The sequence below is a fragment of the Ochotona princeps genome, chromosome 4, assembly GCF_030435755.1.
Source record: "Ochotona princeps isolate mOchPri1 chromosome 4, mOchPri1.hap1, whole genome shotgun sequence".
NCBI lineage: Eukaryota > Metazoa > Chordata > Mammalia > Lagomorpha > Ochotonidae > Ochotona > Ochotona princeps.
In genome coordinates this window covers 62,285,421-62,302,289 of record NC_080835.1, presented here as the reverse complement: position 1 = coordinate 62,302,289, position 16,869 = coordinate 62,285,421, and the positions used below count along the sequence as shown (strand labels likewise).

Genomic DNA, 16,869 nt, shown 5'->3' with positions numbered 1-16,869 from the left:
TTGTCTCTCTTATTTCCCATGATCTTGACCTCTCTGCTTCACCCTGGCTTCTGATTCTGCACTTAAACATATCCTTACCATATTCCACCATCTTGTTTTCTCTAAACAATATACAATATACAGTTTCTTATATTTCCAAATAAAGTGCAAATCAAACAATAGAAAAATAAGTTACAAAGAAGTCAATTCAACAAAATACATACAAATCTTGTACAGGAAAAAAATGAGTACACTTTCTGAAATTTACCAAAGAAGACTTAACTACAAAAGCATGCTTTGATCATGGATATAAAGACTAAATGTAATAAGAAAATTATTTCTTCCCAGCTGATTTATGAATTTAGCGTAGTTCCTATGAGAAATCTGATCATGAAATTTTTCAAGATTTTGAAAGCTTGACTAAAATATTTGTGAAAAGAGTTAACAACTAAGAGATTGACATACTACATCTAATAAAAAGGTGGCTTATCAGACATCAATGATTATACTAACCTAATTCTAATGAAGTGAGTATGGTTATACTAGAAAGATATGCTTCTCTGTACTATATGTACAATGTAGCTATACTATATACTTAGGAAGCATATTGACTAATTAAAAGAGGAACTGGACAGAGAAAATAAAAGCTCTAGTGCCAAGTTATAATTTATCCAAGCCTTAGATTCCTTGTTACAATAGAAATGATATTAATACCCATTTCATTTTATTACCTTTTAAAAATATTTATTTATTTATTTGCAAGACAAGTTGACAGAGGTAGAGATAGAGTTCTTCCATATGCTGATGCAGTCTCCAGATGGCCGTAACAGCCCAGAGTGGGCCAGACTAAAGCGAGGAACTAGGAACTCCCTCTGGACCTTCTACAGTGATGAAAGGGGCCTAAGTACTTGTGTAATTTGCTGCTGTTTTCCCAGATTCATTAGCAGAACGTTGGATCAAAAGTGGAGCACTAGGACTCAAAGCAGTGCTTATTTGGAATACCTACACCTAGTTGGTGGCTTAATCCACTGTGCCACTTGGTCAACCAATGTTGACTCCAATCATAGCTTTGACTGTGATAATGAGAATTTAATGAATTAATACTTTATAGATCACTTGGAAGAATACCCATTACACTGCATAAGTATTGTTTAGCTTGATGTATTACAGAAATGACATAGTAGCACATTGCAAAATGTAGACCAATTATAAAGAATGCTGGAAAAAAATGGTCTAATACTGAAAATTTAACTTAATCTCTACATTACATCATATGCAAAAATTGTCAAGTGTCAGTGAAATGTAAAGTGAAATAGGTACAATTATAAACAATCTACAGAAAATTCTAGAATGTTATTACAATGCTGTTATTGCAAAATACTTTTTAAGCAAAATGCACAATCTAAAATGAAAATATTGTGGAATTTAACTACATTAAAGAAATTCTGTTAATCAAAAAGAAGAAAACACAGGTCTGAAAAAGAGCAATAGTGTTTACAAAAACAACAATACATGATTTTAATAGGAACAATGTTTGAAAAAGCTTTCAAGTCAATAAATATGAAAACAACCCATAAAAAAAGTCATCATAAGCATCACCAAGTATGTAAGAAAATAAGGTAAAAAAATAAGTGGGCATATAAAAGACAATACCAAATATTACAAATAACGAAGGATCTAAATTAGGCCTAAGGTCATTTTATACTCAATTTTGTAAGCATAAAGTTAGGAAATCTGACACCAGAAAATGCTGGTGACTTTATTTCTTTTACATTTGTACTGGGTGTGACCATTTTGAAAGATAAATTGATATCATTTTCTAGGCTGAATATTATAACTTAGCACTTTCATCTCTAATTACCTATATTTACCTATATTTACAGAAACTATTGGGAATGTTCATTGCCTATAAAAACGTTGTTCCCAAAATAAAAGGAAAAGGAATAAAGAAAACCTGGAAGTTCAACAAATGTGCATTAGCAGGAGAATAAAAATATAATTTTTGAAACACTCACATTGGAATAATGTACAGAATTAAAATAAATGAGAAAGGGCGAATCTTTGAAACATAGTATGTTTCTAAAAGAAAGTCCAGGAAAATTTATGTAATACTATAACACTGTATGAAGCTCACAATAAATAAATCTGAACAATATGGTTTTGGGTAAATGTATATGTAAGCACTGAATCAAGAAAATAAAAACAAATGCATATTAAAACAGATTTGTTAAAGTGTAGGGGATATGAAAATGTAGAATCACAGCAGTGACCAGAAATATTTATTATTCTAGTTTCTAAATTGGTGTTAATATTGTGCTTCAGACTTTTTTTTACATTATGTACATGATTTTGTGTACATCAAACATTATGCCTTTAGAAATTGTAAGTTATATAATCCTACAGTATATTAAGGTAACATTTTTAAGACTTAACTCTTGAAAGCATAGATGAACTCGTAAGAATGTCTCTGTTAATTGCACCGGAGTTGCTAGAAACTGGACTTGAGTTTTACTTAGAGGAGATGACAGCCATGAAATATTACTAAACAAAGCAGTGATGAATAGTGACATATCTTCTACGTCTGTGATAGCAGATGTTTTAAAAAGTAACAGGGAGAAGCAGCAGTAGTGGGTGGAATGTCACTGTGCTCTACAAATATGTACAAGCATTGTTAATGAAAATTTTGAAGAAAAATAACTGATTGCATTAGCTTGATTTATTCCTTCTGTGATGCTCCTTTTTCTTTATGTAGATCTAAGATTCTGACCTATATAGTTTTCTTTCTTTCCATGAAATTTCTTCGAACATTTATTGCAAGACAAACTCCTCATTGGGGTAAGCAGGAGGAAACTATTTATTTGCCCTTAACTTTTCAAAGATAATTTCACTGGGCACAAAACTCCAGGATACTTTTGTTTTCCCACCAGTACCTTAAACATTTGACAACACTATCTTCTTGATTACTTGGTTTCTACAGAGAAATCAGATGTAATCCTTATGCTTGGTCCTCTATACATAAGGGACGTCTATCCATATGTGTGTGTGAGAGAGAGAGAGAGATTTTCTTGTTTATTGTTTGTTTGTTTAGATTTTACTCTGTCTTTGAATTCCTGAAGTCGTATATAATATTCCTGAATACAGACTTGTTATATGTAAAAAAAAAAAAAAAGAAGTAAATGCTAATTCATATATTGCCGTGTGAAGCAAGTCAACCATGCTCCTTTCAGATACATATAAGAGCAGTCTAATCTTCACTGAAATTGAAATATCTGGGGCTGCTGAACTGTTATTGATAGGAGCTGCCACCATGGCTGTTTTTTAAATGTTGTAGTGATGACTTGAAGCATAAAATCACTAGATCATTTGGTACGATAGACCTTGAGAGGATGCTTGGACTTTCTATTCCTTTCTTTTATTTGGTCATACAAAAGCAAAACCATGAAATTGACATTTTTTACTCTTTTAATAATTATTTATAAATGGTTTGGTTGACAGCATCCAGTAGGAAGCAGGGCCTTTAGGAAAAATAAAATAGAACAAGGAATATATCTGGCCATTTGCTGAACTTCTTAATTGCAAAATGTACGTGTGTATAGGCATGGATCTTGTGTCTAGTCTAAATTCTAGCTTGTACCACTCAAGATTCTTTATTTTCATCCTAACTTTATTTTTTTATCCAACTTTATGTGAGAAAAAAGCTAGTCTTATATTTTATGAAGCAGTATGTCTTGTACTTGGAAGAGTATAAGAGTACCCCTCAAACTGATACTAATGTGATTAATTTAGATAAATATGTCAATATTTATCATTAATATTAATAAATCATTAATTATTAACAAATAATGGTAGTAAATATTTCTTTAAAGCTGTAGTTCATCTTATTTATTTTGGCATCAGGCAGGCCTGAGTTGAATCATAGTGCTACCACTTTCTAGTGGGTGTTAGCTACTTCAGCTTAGAGTTCTAGTTTCTTATTTGTTAATATGTGAATATGAGCTCTAAATAAACATTGGATTTTAAAAGCTGTCTCCAGCCTGGCACATAGCCACATGTTTTCAATAAATAGCATTTCTGGACACTCAATATAGGTTTTATATGAATTTGAATAGTAATTCCTTTCAAGTTTTAAAACAAATTTGCAAAGTAGATTAGTACATTTTTGTCTTAAAATTGTGGTTTTATTTTCTTAAGTTCTTATTCTCTTTCCCTCTTCCTTTAGGGGAAGCTATATTGGCTTAATGCCAAAAGACTAATCACAATAAGAGTGACTCATACATGACATAGATGTATGCATGCTGATGAGATTTTTCTTTACTAAGAAAGGCCAGCTCGAATGAGGAGAATGTGAGTCTGAAAAACACCCTTTTCAGTTTTCTAAAGAGGAAACCTCCTTGACAGCCATGTCGTGGGTCAAGAAAGGAAGGATGTAATGAAACAAAAAACAGAACTCTTTTCATCACTTTTGTTTACCAAGGTGATTCTTCTGTTCACTAAACACCTCAAAAATGTAATAAATGGAAAGTCTGATTTTGAGGGAGAGAGGAAGCAGCTGTTTTACCACTGGTAAAATACTGGTATCATTCTGTGTAGAGATGGAGGATGGCCTGCTATTCTTTAAAACAAATAATCATGAGTTGGTTTAGGATCTTTGAAAATATAATTTTTTTTAAACTGGAACTCTATTAATTGAATATTGAGCATTCTATATCTTGCTTACATAAAGGCTAGTTGATGATGACAGGAAATTTTTGTTTTTAGATTTTATAATGTATGTTTTCCCGTAAGCAGATAAAAATCAAGTACTGAAGAAGTCTTTGTCCTCTTAGGTGGTCTCAAAGGCGAATTAAAGTAAATAGGCCATCTATGAATGCTTTGTTTTGCATAGATAGAATAGCAGCTTGAGTACTGCATACACTTCAAAAGGCAACAATGCCCATATAGCTAGACACTATTTCCCACATTCTAGTGTTTCACTGTGATTGTTTTGCTCTTTTCAGCATATGAGGAGACAGAGCCGAGTGAAAGCACAGCAGTACTTAGCTGTCTTTTAATCCCAATTAAATGCTATGTCATTTTTCTAGAGGGTTGCTCATGGAATCTAAGGCACTGTGGGCCTAGAAACAGAGTTAGTGCCAGGTGTTCAGATTTTTCCACCACAGGACCGAAGATGTAGGATGGTGTACACGTTGTAATAGGAGTCCGTGTGTAAATCCTATGTTGTGAAACCAAGATTGTATGATCAAGTTAAAAGCCGGAAATTTGTCTATACACAGGTTTTATAAAAAAATTATAAAATAAAGTTAGACTATACAAATCTTAGAGTAAAGGTCTAAGAATAGGGTTAGGGTTAGGGTTTTTGCATCGTTATCTTATGCATATTTATGATCAGGAAACTGTTTGTGGCTTAGTGAAACCCTCAACATTTGATAGCAGTCTTTGGTGTGCTGCAAAAGGAAATTCCCAGTTAACTGGACTATTGAGCATCTTGGTTACTGGTATTATTTATTCGTATTTCCAGCTCAGCTTCTATTCCTGAGTTTTAGAAGTCTGCCCAACAAATTTTCACCTTGCTGTGCTACAGGACTGAAAACTTCCTAGGCATGAAACTTGTTCCTTCTTCCCCTCCTTCACTTATGCTAACTATGATGGTGAGTGGCACCTTCCAGGCACTCAGCTGCTCAAGCCAGAAACTTGGTAGTTATCCCAGACATCTCGTTCTCCAGCAGCCCCCACATTCCAGCAGCCACCAAGTCCTGTCAAATATGCCTCCATCTGGTCTTATCTTTCTGGACTGATTCTTCTAATTTAGCACTTCGTCACCCATTTCCTAAATTATATTATATGAATTGCTTATCTTTCTGCACTTTCCTGCTCTCTGAATACATTGCTAAATTATGACTTCCCATTACTTTGTGCTATCAACCAAATCCTTCAGTATATCAAAATCATTAAAATTTGATCTAGTCTTGAATCTTCATCATTATGTCCAGAGTCACCTTACCAAATCACAATATTCTTGCCATACATCAATATATTTACTTAGGATTACCACACTGCTTTTTAACATAATTTTTGACATTAATAAATATGTTCTGCTCCTGGAGTATCCTTTATTTCTACTTTACATACTAATATGTTTAATTGCTAGTAATCTTTGATTATAGTTTAATTATGGAATTGCTGATAATGTTTTTCTTTAAAAAAATTGCAGTAGCTTGCTGTTTCTCTCAAAACCATAAATGTTTTAGCACTACATGTTTTTTAGTTTTGAATGAAATTGTAATAGGTTAAGTTCTTATATACCTAAGAAGCCGTTGAACTTGACTGGACAATAAGATGCTGGACTCTATGTTTGGTATATGCTTGCAATGGGGGAATCTCAACTGAACTTGAACTGTGGTTATGCAACAAGGTGGAGGAATCCACCATGGTGGGAGGGTTTGGGGAGGGGTGGGAGAACCCAAGTATCTATGTAACTGTGTCACATAATACAATGTAATTAATGAAGTTAAATAACAAAAAAAATAAAATAAAATAAAAATAAAAATAAAAAAAAAAGAAATTACTTTTTGCAGTGCAATTTAAGTAGATCTGCATTATTTTAGTGGAATTGGACTTTTCCAATGAGAATATATCTCTAAACATGTACTCTATATCTATGTAAAATGTCTAGTAAGCACATCATTTTCAGGAATAAAGATGCCAAGAATAGCATTGTCCAGGAAGCTAATGGAAGAGGGGTATATAGACATTGCTGTTTGCTACTTAACATGACAATTGTGCACAACAGTTTATGAGAAGACATTCCATTTTACTCAACCGCGTGCAGCGGTGGAATAGTAGAAAGTTTTCTGAGAGGAGTCATTTCTGAACCAGGTTTGGCTAGTGGAAGATAACTAAAAATGCTTGGTGGAAGATTGTAGAATACATGAATGCTGCATGTGGGATAGGTTTGAGAAGACTGTGTACAATCAGTGAGAAGCATAAAGAATTCAATATTAGTGAAAGGGAAAATGGAAATGTAGAGAGGGATGAGGTTACAGAGAAGTCTATATGGATTGCTAAGGATTTCACAAAAGAGCTCAGGTTTTACCATGTAAATGGCACATTAAAGATACTAAAGAGATCCATGCTAAGGTTTAGTTAGCTTAAATGGCTATCTTTAGTCCTTAGGATATAAAATGGATTTGAAAGGAACCCACCTTAAAGTAAGGTTACCAATTGTAACAGTGTAAAAATAGTTCTACGGATCTGCTCATGGCCCTAGTCCGGAGAGTTTGATGTGAACAAAAATCTCAAAAACATTGGCTGCTTGGTTGTTAGCTACCGGTAGAAGAGCAAGAAGTTCGAAGAGTTGGGTGGTTCAAGGTTTCTGATTGAGCATGTGTGGAGACAGTGATTATAATCATGACATAGGAACAGAAAAGCATAAGCATATTTCAAAGATTCTTGGAAATTCAGTGATCAAAGTACCACAAGCAGATGATGACCTGTCGGCAGAAGAAACAGAAGACAACAGAATAGTGTATCCTCTACTATCATACTTAGGAATGGTAAAGTGTAAACTAACATGAACTTCCTTCCAAGAGAATTCCTGAGTGTTAGTATGTTGCTGTAATGATTATAGACAGTCTCCAATGTTCAGTGAAAGATTTTTAAAGGAGCCTAAGCTTGACTTTCATTTTATATAAACTATTGTAGCCTAACTGGTATCAGTCTTCCAAATAGCAAGTTAGACTATATGCAGATGAAGTCCTGTCCAAAAATGAAGAGATTAAATAGGTTAACAATGGCAATAATTTAATACTTTAGTGCTCCTATTTAAGAAGTTTAGATTTACTTTTACTTTTTTAAAAAATATTTATTTGTATTGGAAAGCCAGATATGCAGAAAGGAGAGACAGAGAGGAAGGTCTTCTGTTCATTGATTCACTCCCCAACTTGCTGCAACAACCAGAGCTGAGGCGATTCAGAGGCGGGAGCCTCTTCCCGCTCTCCCATATGGGAATGGGGTCGCAAGGCTTTGGGCCATCTTCGACTGCTGTCCCATGCCACAAGTAGGGAGCTGGATAGTAAGCAGGGCCACCAGGACCAGAACTGGTGTCCAGATGGGATCCTGGCATATGCAATGTGAGGACTTTAGCCACTAGGCTACCATGGCAGACCCTTGCTTTTATTTCTTAAGAGAAATATGAACTTGAAGAATTAATGTGTTCCATTTAAGTTTATTTCTAAGGTGTGAGTTCCAGAGCAATAAAATTGCTGAGAAGCAGTTTTTGGAATAAAAATTGCCATTTTCTAAATTCTTTTTTTTTTTAGAGTAAGATTCACTTTAATATCCCTAGATTTGACATCATATTTTATTTTTTTATATATATTCATTTATTCATTAATTACATTGTATTACATGACACAATTTCATAGGTACTGGGATTCCCCCCACCCCCTTCACCCCAAACCCTTCCCCCATGGTGAATTCCTTCACCTTGATGCATAACCACAGCTCAAGTTCCGTTGAGATTCCCTAATTAAAAGTTCACACCATACAGAGTCCAGCATCCCACTTGTCCAGTTCAAGTTCGATGGCCTCTTAGGGAGGCCCTCTCAGGTTTGAAGGCAGAGCCAGCAGAGCGTCACCTCGATCAATTAGAAGCTCCAACATATCATCAGCAACAGTCCAGGTACGATGAGGCTGGTGCAGAGTCCACTGATTGACATAGTCCATCTTAGAGTTTCCCCTTGTCCAGTTTTCCGCTGGAAGCATATAGCTGAGGTGGTTGATTGATCTACTCCATTTTCCATCTTTTCTTGGTTAATGCTTTGATTCCTCCATTTTGTTCAGGGGAATCCCCTAAAAAAACTTTGAGGCCTTCCCAGTCCAGGCTCCTACATGTACTACTAGTAAGCACAGTGCCGGGCATTTTCTAAATTCTATATCCAGGTCTTTTTGATCTGATTTATGTACTAATTCAATGGACTGCATAGAAGGGTGGGTACTGTGGTATTTCATGTTAAGAAACCACTTGGGTTGCCTACATCCCGTATTGTAGTGCTTGGGAGTGAGTCTCAGTCCCACTTCTCATCCCAACTTCCTGATACTATGTCTAAGAAACAGATCGTGGCTCAAGTACTAGGACCCCTGCCACTCATTTGGGAAACCTGAACTATGTTCCTGGCTCCTGTCTTAGGCCTGGTGTAGTCCTAGCTGTTGTGGGCAATTGGAGAACGAGCCACATATGGAAGATTCTCTCTCACTAACTTGCTCACCTTTTTTTCTCTCTGCTCCTTGTCATTTTGTCTTTCAAATTTATGACTGAACAAAAGTTAACACACATACACCTTGAGGAAGTAGAGACAATAAATCATGTGCATAAGCACAATGGAGAGAGAAATAAGACATCACACGTCTCACTCAGTGCTGTCCTGATTCTGAACAAGTTACTTGCACCCCTGGTCCTCACTGAAATGAAAGGTGGTTGACAATTTGATGAAATGCCTTCCAGACTATTGCAGTCTTTATTTTTCTCATTGCAGTTGCCTTTAAGAAGTTCTTAGTAACTATGAGTGACTCAGAGTTTCCCAGTCTAGAACTTAAAGATGAACCTTTCCTGTAGGCTAACATTTCCACTGTGAAATGAAGCTAGGCAAAAGTGGGTGCTGCGTTAACTGTGCACAGGATTACAGGCAGTAGGCCATCCCTGTAGCATCTGATTTTCCTCTGATGTAATAAAAATGGAACACCTTCTTTTATATTAAAGATCTTTATCCTATTCCAAAAGAATTGTGATAGTTTCAGTGATATTTTAATTCTTTTTCCAAATGGCTATATTTGTGGGAAACTGTGTAAAATACTTGTTGTTCAAGATTAGGTGATTTTGCTCTTTAGTGTATTTAAAGCGTAATGTTATTCAGAATCTGCTAATCAAACTTATTGATTCATTCTTTTCAGGATAATTTTTTTTTCATTTGTAGCCAATTTTATTCTGCTTGTCAGTTTTTAAAATTTTAATTTATTTTTAATATTAATACAAATGATTTAATGAATTTCATAAATGAATACGGCCCAACATGGTAACCCAGTGGCTGAAGTCCTCACCTTGCATGCATTGGGATCCCATATGGGCACTGGTTCATGTCCTAGCTGCTCCACTTCCAATACTGTTCCCTGCTTGTGGCCTGGGAAAGCAGTAGAGGATGGCCCAAAGCGATGGGACTCTGTACCCTTGTGGGAGACCCAGAAGATGCTCCTAGATTCTGGCTTTAGATGGGCTCAGCTCAGGCCATTGTGGCCACTTGGGGAGTGAATCAGCAGATGGAAAATCTTTCTGTCTCTTTTTTTCTCAGTAAATTGCCTTTCCAATAAAAACAAATCTTTAAAAAAAAGGACAAAGTGTTAATTTTGGCCTTCCCTGTCCTCTTTCTTCCTACTTTTTAATTTTAATTTTTGCAATATCTTATTTTCAAGTTATTTTATGGTTGGTTCTAATGCTCAGCTTTATATAGTGACCAACAATTAAAACATAGAAACACTGCTGTAACACAGGAATATACACAAAGGATATACATTTTAAACAAATTAGAGGATTCAATTTTGCTATAATACATTCAGGGTTTTTTGTTTGTTTTTGTACTCTAGATTTACTACCACAAATCAGAGAAAACATATATCTGTCTGGATCTGGGTTATTTCACTAAGCATAATGATCTCTGGTTGCCTCCATTTTATTGCAAAAGACGGGATTTTATTCTTTCATTAACTGATTTATTTATTCTTTTCATTAACTAGCCATTAGCTGAGTTAAATTCCATCATGTGTATAAGACATGTTTCCTTTACCCTCTTATCCACTGATGAATATCTGCATTGACTCCATTTGTGATAGCTAAGACTTGTAATCAACCTATTTGCCCATTAAGAGATGACTGGATAAAGTAAATGTGGTATGTATGCATCGTGAAATAATATTCAGCCATAAAAGAAATCTGAACAACAAAATGGATAGTGTGTGTATGTGTTTGTGTGTGTGTATACTAGATTGTAAACCTTTAGCAAATGTATGTTTGCAAATATTTTGTCTCATTTTTTAATTGTCTTTATGTTTTAATGAGTGTTTGCTCTTTTGTACATAAACTGCTTTGCTTGATGCAATCTAATTTGTCTATGTTTGCTTGTTTTGCCTGTGCTTCTGGGGTCTTATCCAAGAAGTCTTTGCCTATCCCAGTATCTTATGGTCTTTTCTATATGTTTTTCTCTAGCAATTTGATGGTTAAATATGGAATGTTTTAGGAATTTGTATGATATCCTTCCACAGGGGCCATGCAAAACTTCTCTGTATCATTCCAGTTTTAGTATATATGTTTTCAAAGCAAGCATAAGGATAATATGGCTTTACTTATAAAATAATACAAACTTGGAGAGTGATTCCTAAAAACCAGTAATTTATTTTCTATCATTTTCTTCTTTGTCATACATCTTAAAATAACATTGAATTGTTATTAATGTGTTAAATAATATTGGATATTAATATTTAAAAATAAATATAAACATTAAAATTAAATTAATTAATTTAGGCTGTACTATTTCCTGGTTGTTGGCAGAAAACACAGAATTCTTGGGTCAGAAACAAACTTCATTCCTTATGGCATAAATAGCAACATGAACACTACTTAACATGTTGGCTCTGGTTTCTTTCATCCTGCAAGTCTCCTGATGAAAACACAGAGATGGCTCAAGTTATTACTGTACGTATAGTAGGTTTACAAGATATCCACAGAACACTGAGATATGGGGAATCAGTTGCGTTACCATAGTAGACCTGCTGCTGGAACTGGAAAGTAGTAACATTACCTAATCCTTCAAGGTAGGAAGTGAGTGCTAAGGTTCTTGCATTCTTTGTATATACACGAAAAACGTGAAGAAGCTTCTGTGAATTGTCTCTGAAAGCTGTTGATTTTGGCTGACCTTTGTGATCTCAGCTGGAGGCTAATAAGTCTAACTTCATTTAGCTAAAATAGCTTATCCCTGCTTCACAGAGTCTCTTGGCTTCTTATCCCAGGCTTATTCACAACCCTGGAGACAAAGGATCCATGTAGGACAGAAGAAGCAAATCCCTTTAGACCTATGCCCAAACTGCTACATCTGTATTGATGCTTTCCAGTGACCAAAAGTAATTGCAGTTGAACCCATTTTCAGGGGATGGATAAAAGACCCTACCTTTTAATAGAAGACACTACACACAATTGTGACCTTTTTTGTAATTTAGCATGACATCAGATTCAAAAGGATGTGGATTTAGATCTGAAACCCACTTAATTTATCAGAGCTCTAGTTTTCCCTGTATATAATGAGAATGAAACTGTTTACCCTGTTGTTGTGAGTCAAACTGATAAGGAACAAAGGAACTACCAGAGCTATGCTGGATGTAACACATGTGCCATAGATAAAAGCAGTTATTTCTAAACTCCAAATTTTATTTTCATTTAGTCAACTATGGTTACCACTCACTCAGTTGTTGTTATCTACTTTATTAAGTATAATTGGAATTCAGAGGCATTTTACCTCTGTATGTTTCCTTTCTTTAAATTGTGTGGTAGAAAATGCGCTGCTAGCTCATGAGTAGGCAAAAGCACAGAGAATTTTTTTGAAAGGTGGATCTATACATGGGCACTTGGCGTTCAGTTACAAGAGAATGGGAGGTTGCCATCACAAGACACTGTGTGATTTTATGAGTGTCAGTGGGATTCTTTGTTGGATAGATTTAATACAGTATCAATTACCTTCTCAATATTAGGGGAGAAAAGGTGAAGAAGGAAAAGGAGAAGGAGGAGGATAAACAGAAGGAGAAAGGTCTAATAAAATGATTTAGGGCAGCAGACAGAGATGAAAATAAGCAAAGGGAACATGGAAAAGAGAGACTTAGATTAAGAAAAAGAAGGAAAAAGGGAAAAAAAGAAACAAGAGGAAGGAAAAAAAAGAGAAGGAAGATTAAATAAGAACAACATTCTTGTTAACTCAAGTCTTGTATTTACAACTATGACTAAAAAGGCATTTTACAGTGTAGGCCTGTTGGGCCAGCACGGTGCTATTTTGAATGTTCATGAGTGTGTGGCCTCAGCTCACGCGTAAATAAGTGCTAACTATGATCTAATTTTAGTACATAACTTTTAAATGTCAGAAGACAGATTTTGCTGCAGCCCCCTTTCCTAACCCTCAAGCTCTGAGTCATGCGGGTAACTTTACTATGAAGAAATTGGCAAAGAAGAATATAATAAGACGCAGGGGAATTTTTTACAAGTTAATTTTAATGTACTTTTCTTATCCACTTTCCCTCTAGCCAAGTAGGGAACAAAATAAAATTTTTGAACAGAAGATCAATTGAGGGGAAAAAGAAAGAGAACTGTTCTTAGTGACATGAGCACTGGAAATCAAAGACCTGTCAGGGAATTCAGGAAAGATCCAGGCTCATACAGTGACTAGAGGCAGATTTCAGGTCTTTCAGAAAATTGAAAACCAAAGCAGTGACATGATGTGGTACATCTTATGAGGTGGCTATCTGATATCTACGGTGTACCATATGGTACCTACTATGTGGTATCCATAACATAACAACAAAATACAGTTAATTCTCACATAGTGTTATTTTGTTTTTCAAGAACTTCTCAATTTAGAGAGAAAAGGTAGACCTAAGAACAAATGGTAACAATTAAGTAAAATCAGATCTAAATACGAAGTTTGTACTGGCTACTATAGGTGAGCGTAAGTGACATGGGAGTCACATGAGCTTTCTTACTGAAATTAAGAGCTGAGCTAAACCTTGAACAAACAGGAGAACAATTGAATTAATGATAAGGAAATGTGAAACTTTGAAGTAATTCAGTAATTGAGTATAAACTGGGAGACAGGAAAGTTAGGTAGGGGCTGGTTATAGAAGATCCTGTGTACCATACATTGGAATCTCTTACATATAAAGATCAAAAGGCAGGCTCTGATTTTTCAGTCATTAATGATTTAAAATTTCATCTCCGAAAAATCCAGTGGGAGATTCTACTACCTCACCTAACTCTTGAATTAAAAACATACTAGCCAGCTTCGGTGTTTAACTTAGAATTAGGCACTGTCTCCAATTGATAGAAAACCCGTATAGCTGTAATTGAACTAAAGAAGTTCACTTCTCTCTCTCATAGCCAAACCAGGATATTCAGTCTAGGAATATGTTCTACAGTGTAAGGGAACTAGTCATTTCTCATGTTGCTGCTCTACCATAGAACAATCTTAATAAGGCCTCTGTCTGGAGTCAAAATAATAGATGTATGAGTGTGTGTGTATATATATACACACACACAATTGGGTGAAGGGTCCATGAACATCATAGCCTAAGGAATGTATCTAAAGACTGCCCCAAACATTTCTTCTGATACTCTGTTGGTAGGGAACACAATGGATCACATGGAACACAAAGGAGGCTGTGAAATATAACTTTACTATGTAATAGTAATGAACTTTAATCCTGTAGTAGTAATGAAAGAAACTCAGCAGGACTCAGTCCAATAGCAAGCAGTTTCTCTCTCACTCTTTTTTTTAATAGGAGTGAGACGGGATGAGAGGGGGTAAAGCATAACATTTAAGAATGGTTTTAAACTGTCACTAATATTCTTTTCTTCACAAGGAAACTTCATTTCATATCATAATGAACTACCAAGTAGTGTTCTACTAGCAACATTTTGAAGCTTATTTTCTCCCGTAGGATTGTCAGAGATTTCTCATGGAAGAAATGTTTTACTAACTTTTTATAAACAACTACTACTTTAAAGTCCTATCAATATAATTAAAGATAGAAATGTATATTGTGAAATAACTCTAAGAAAGATCCAATTAGAACAGTTTATATCATAGAGTAATTTATTGGTCATTTTTGCACATGCAACATTAGGTATTTGAACCAGTAGCAATTCAACAGTTTTTAATTTCAGTTTTTCAATTTAGAATCCACCTTATGCTAGTAAGCACAGCACTTCACACACTAGGTGTAAAATAAAATAATGGTGCGGTACTAAACTTATCTGTGCATTTCAACAATTAAGTTCAACACATTAGCATATCTCATTCATACTTTTGTTCAAATGGATTAATATGATTAGCAAGCAGTGAACTCTTGAAGGGTTATGCAATGGCAATTTATGTGCAAATATAAACATAAGTAAATAGCATTTACTTTCAAGGAACTTTAAATATAGCAAGAAGCAAGAAGGGGGATATGTGTACAAACACTATGATGCATTTGAATATACAACTAAGTGTAAGTTTGACAAATGCTGAAAAACACTGTGGAAGTATCAAGATGTGTGTGTGTGTGTGTGTGTGTGTGTGTGTGTGTGTGTGTGTGTATTTCAGTTTGATTACTTGAACTCAGCCTTGAAAGTGAATTAGGTTTTTAGCAAGGAGCCATCCAGTATATGTCTAGTTTCTTCACATCTGTTTCAAATCCTGTTTAAGCCATATAACCTCACATTCCCCCAGACCTACTTCTGCTCTGTCCTCACTCACTAGCAATACAGTGTCATGTCTTGAAGCTTATTTTTTCACTACCCATGGTGTTTGGAGTTTTCATCTATAAAGGAGAAATCCCTTGTCAGTGTGCTGTGGACATGATCATCCTAATCATCTGTAAATCAGTTAAATTCTCCCCTCATGCCTTTCTTCCCCTCTCCATTTCTATTTTTTTTCAGTAACGCTTGTGAATCTAAGGGTCACCATTTCTATTCCACAGCAAGACTTTCACCTCTTCTCATTACTCGAGGTGAAATCGGTTTTCAGCTACAGTAAGCACGCCGCTGGAGCTGTGTCACTGCTTTCCTCTCCTCCCCGGCAAGCGCTTTCAATATTTTTCATCAGGAAATAGTTATGTGTTTCAGGCTTTGAGCAACATCTGAGTTTCCACCAGCTGTGTTTTGCATTGTCCTCATTTTGTATAATTAAGAAAAACAGGAAGCCAATCACTTAAGTAAAGCTGACCCTCTTCATTCTACAGACCCGAGGAAGGACTGCATCAGGGTTTTTTATAGTACAGTTTTTACACAATTTATCCTGCAATCCACTTGAAAGTAGAACAAGGTTAAAGGAACTGTGACAGTATGGTGGCCTTCCTCTTGACTACAAACAGCTGTGCTTTTCTGAAACTACCCAGTCCTGTTGAAACACACTCATCTTATATAATAAGTTGTCAATTCACTTTGTCACATCATGACAGAGGATTTCCTCTGACTTTTTTTTTTTATAGCAACTCAAATCTTTGTGGGAAAAGCAGTGACTTCTGCCATTAAATCTTTTAGGTTCCTACTTGTTCTCATAGACCCTGCTCACATGAGCAAACAAAGCTTTGTTCAAAGTCATCAGATTAGAAAAGGACAATTGCTCTTCTGAAGAAAAAAGAAATATTTGACATCAATTTTTATACTCTAGAATGAGTTCCAAGTTACTTCTGGTGACTATCTGTGTATAGTAAAGGTTGAAACCAGTAGTACGTATCTGATAAAAAGAAAAACAACTTCTTTTTCTACTTCTAACTTCATTTCGTTACACATAGGAGAAAATAACTATGTCATCCTTTAAAATTTCACACTGAAATGGTGGTTATACGAGGGGTGAGCATTGGCCGATCCCATTGAACATTCGTTCAGTAAGTCATACTTGCTGATCATTATTATTGAGATGGAGAATGTAGAAATATTTAAAATGTAACCTTTGTCTCCAAAGAGTTCATAGCTGGTAGGGGAAGCTGACATGAGTACAACAGCATGCAGTCATACCAATGTGTTACAAGACCCAGGCTTTGTTTTTATAAACAGCTCTTTTGTGATCAAGCCCATCTTCTACATACTGAGCTAGAGCATCA

At 35.3% G+C, this 16,869-nt stretch overlaps 1 protein-coding gene and 1 non-coding gene across 2 annotated transcripts in view; one reads left to right on the top strand and one right to left on the bottom strand.

Annotated features, from left to right (window-relative positions):
* The window catches only part of LOC131479996 (disks large homolog 1-like), a 979,279-nt gene that overhangs the window by 833,891 nt on the left and 128,519 nt on the right, over positions 1 to 16,869 (top strand). The gene's annotated exons all lie outside the window — the stretch shown is intronic.
* On the bottom strand, positions 11,245 to 11,351 carry LOC118759598 (U6 spliceosomal RNA). The gene has a single exon (XR_009245386.1). It is a non-coding gene; the product is annotated as a U6 spliceosomal RNA (small nuclear RNA).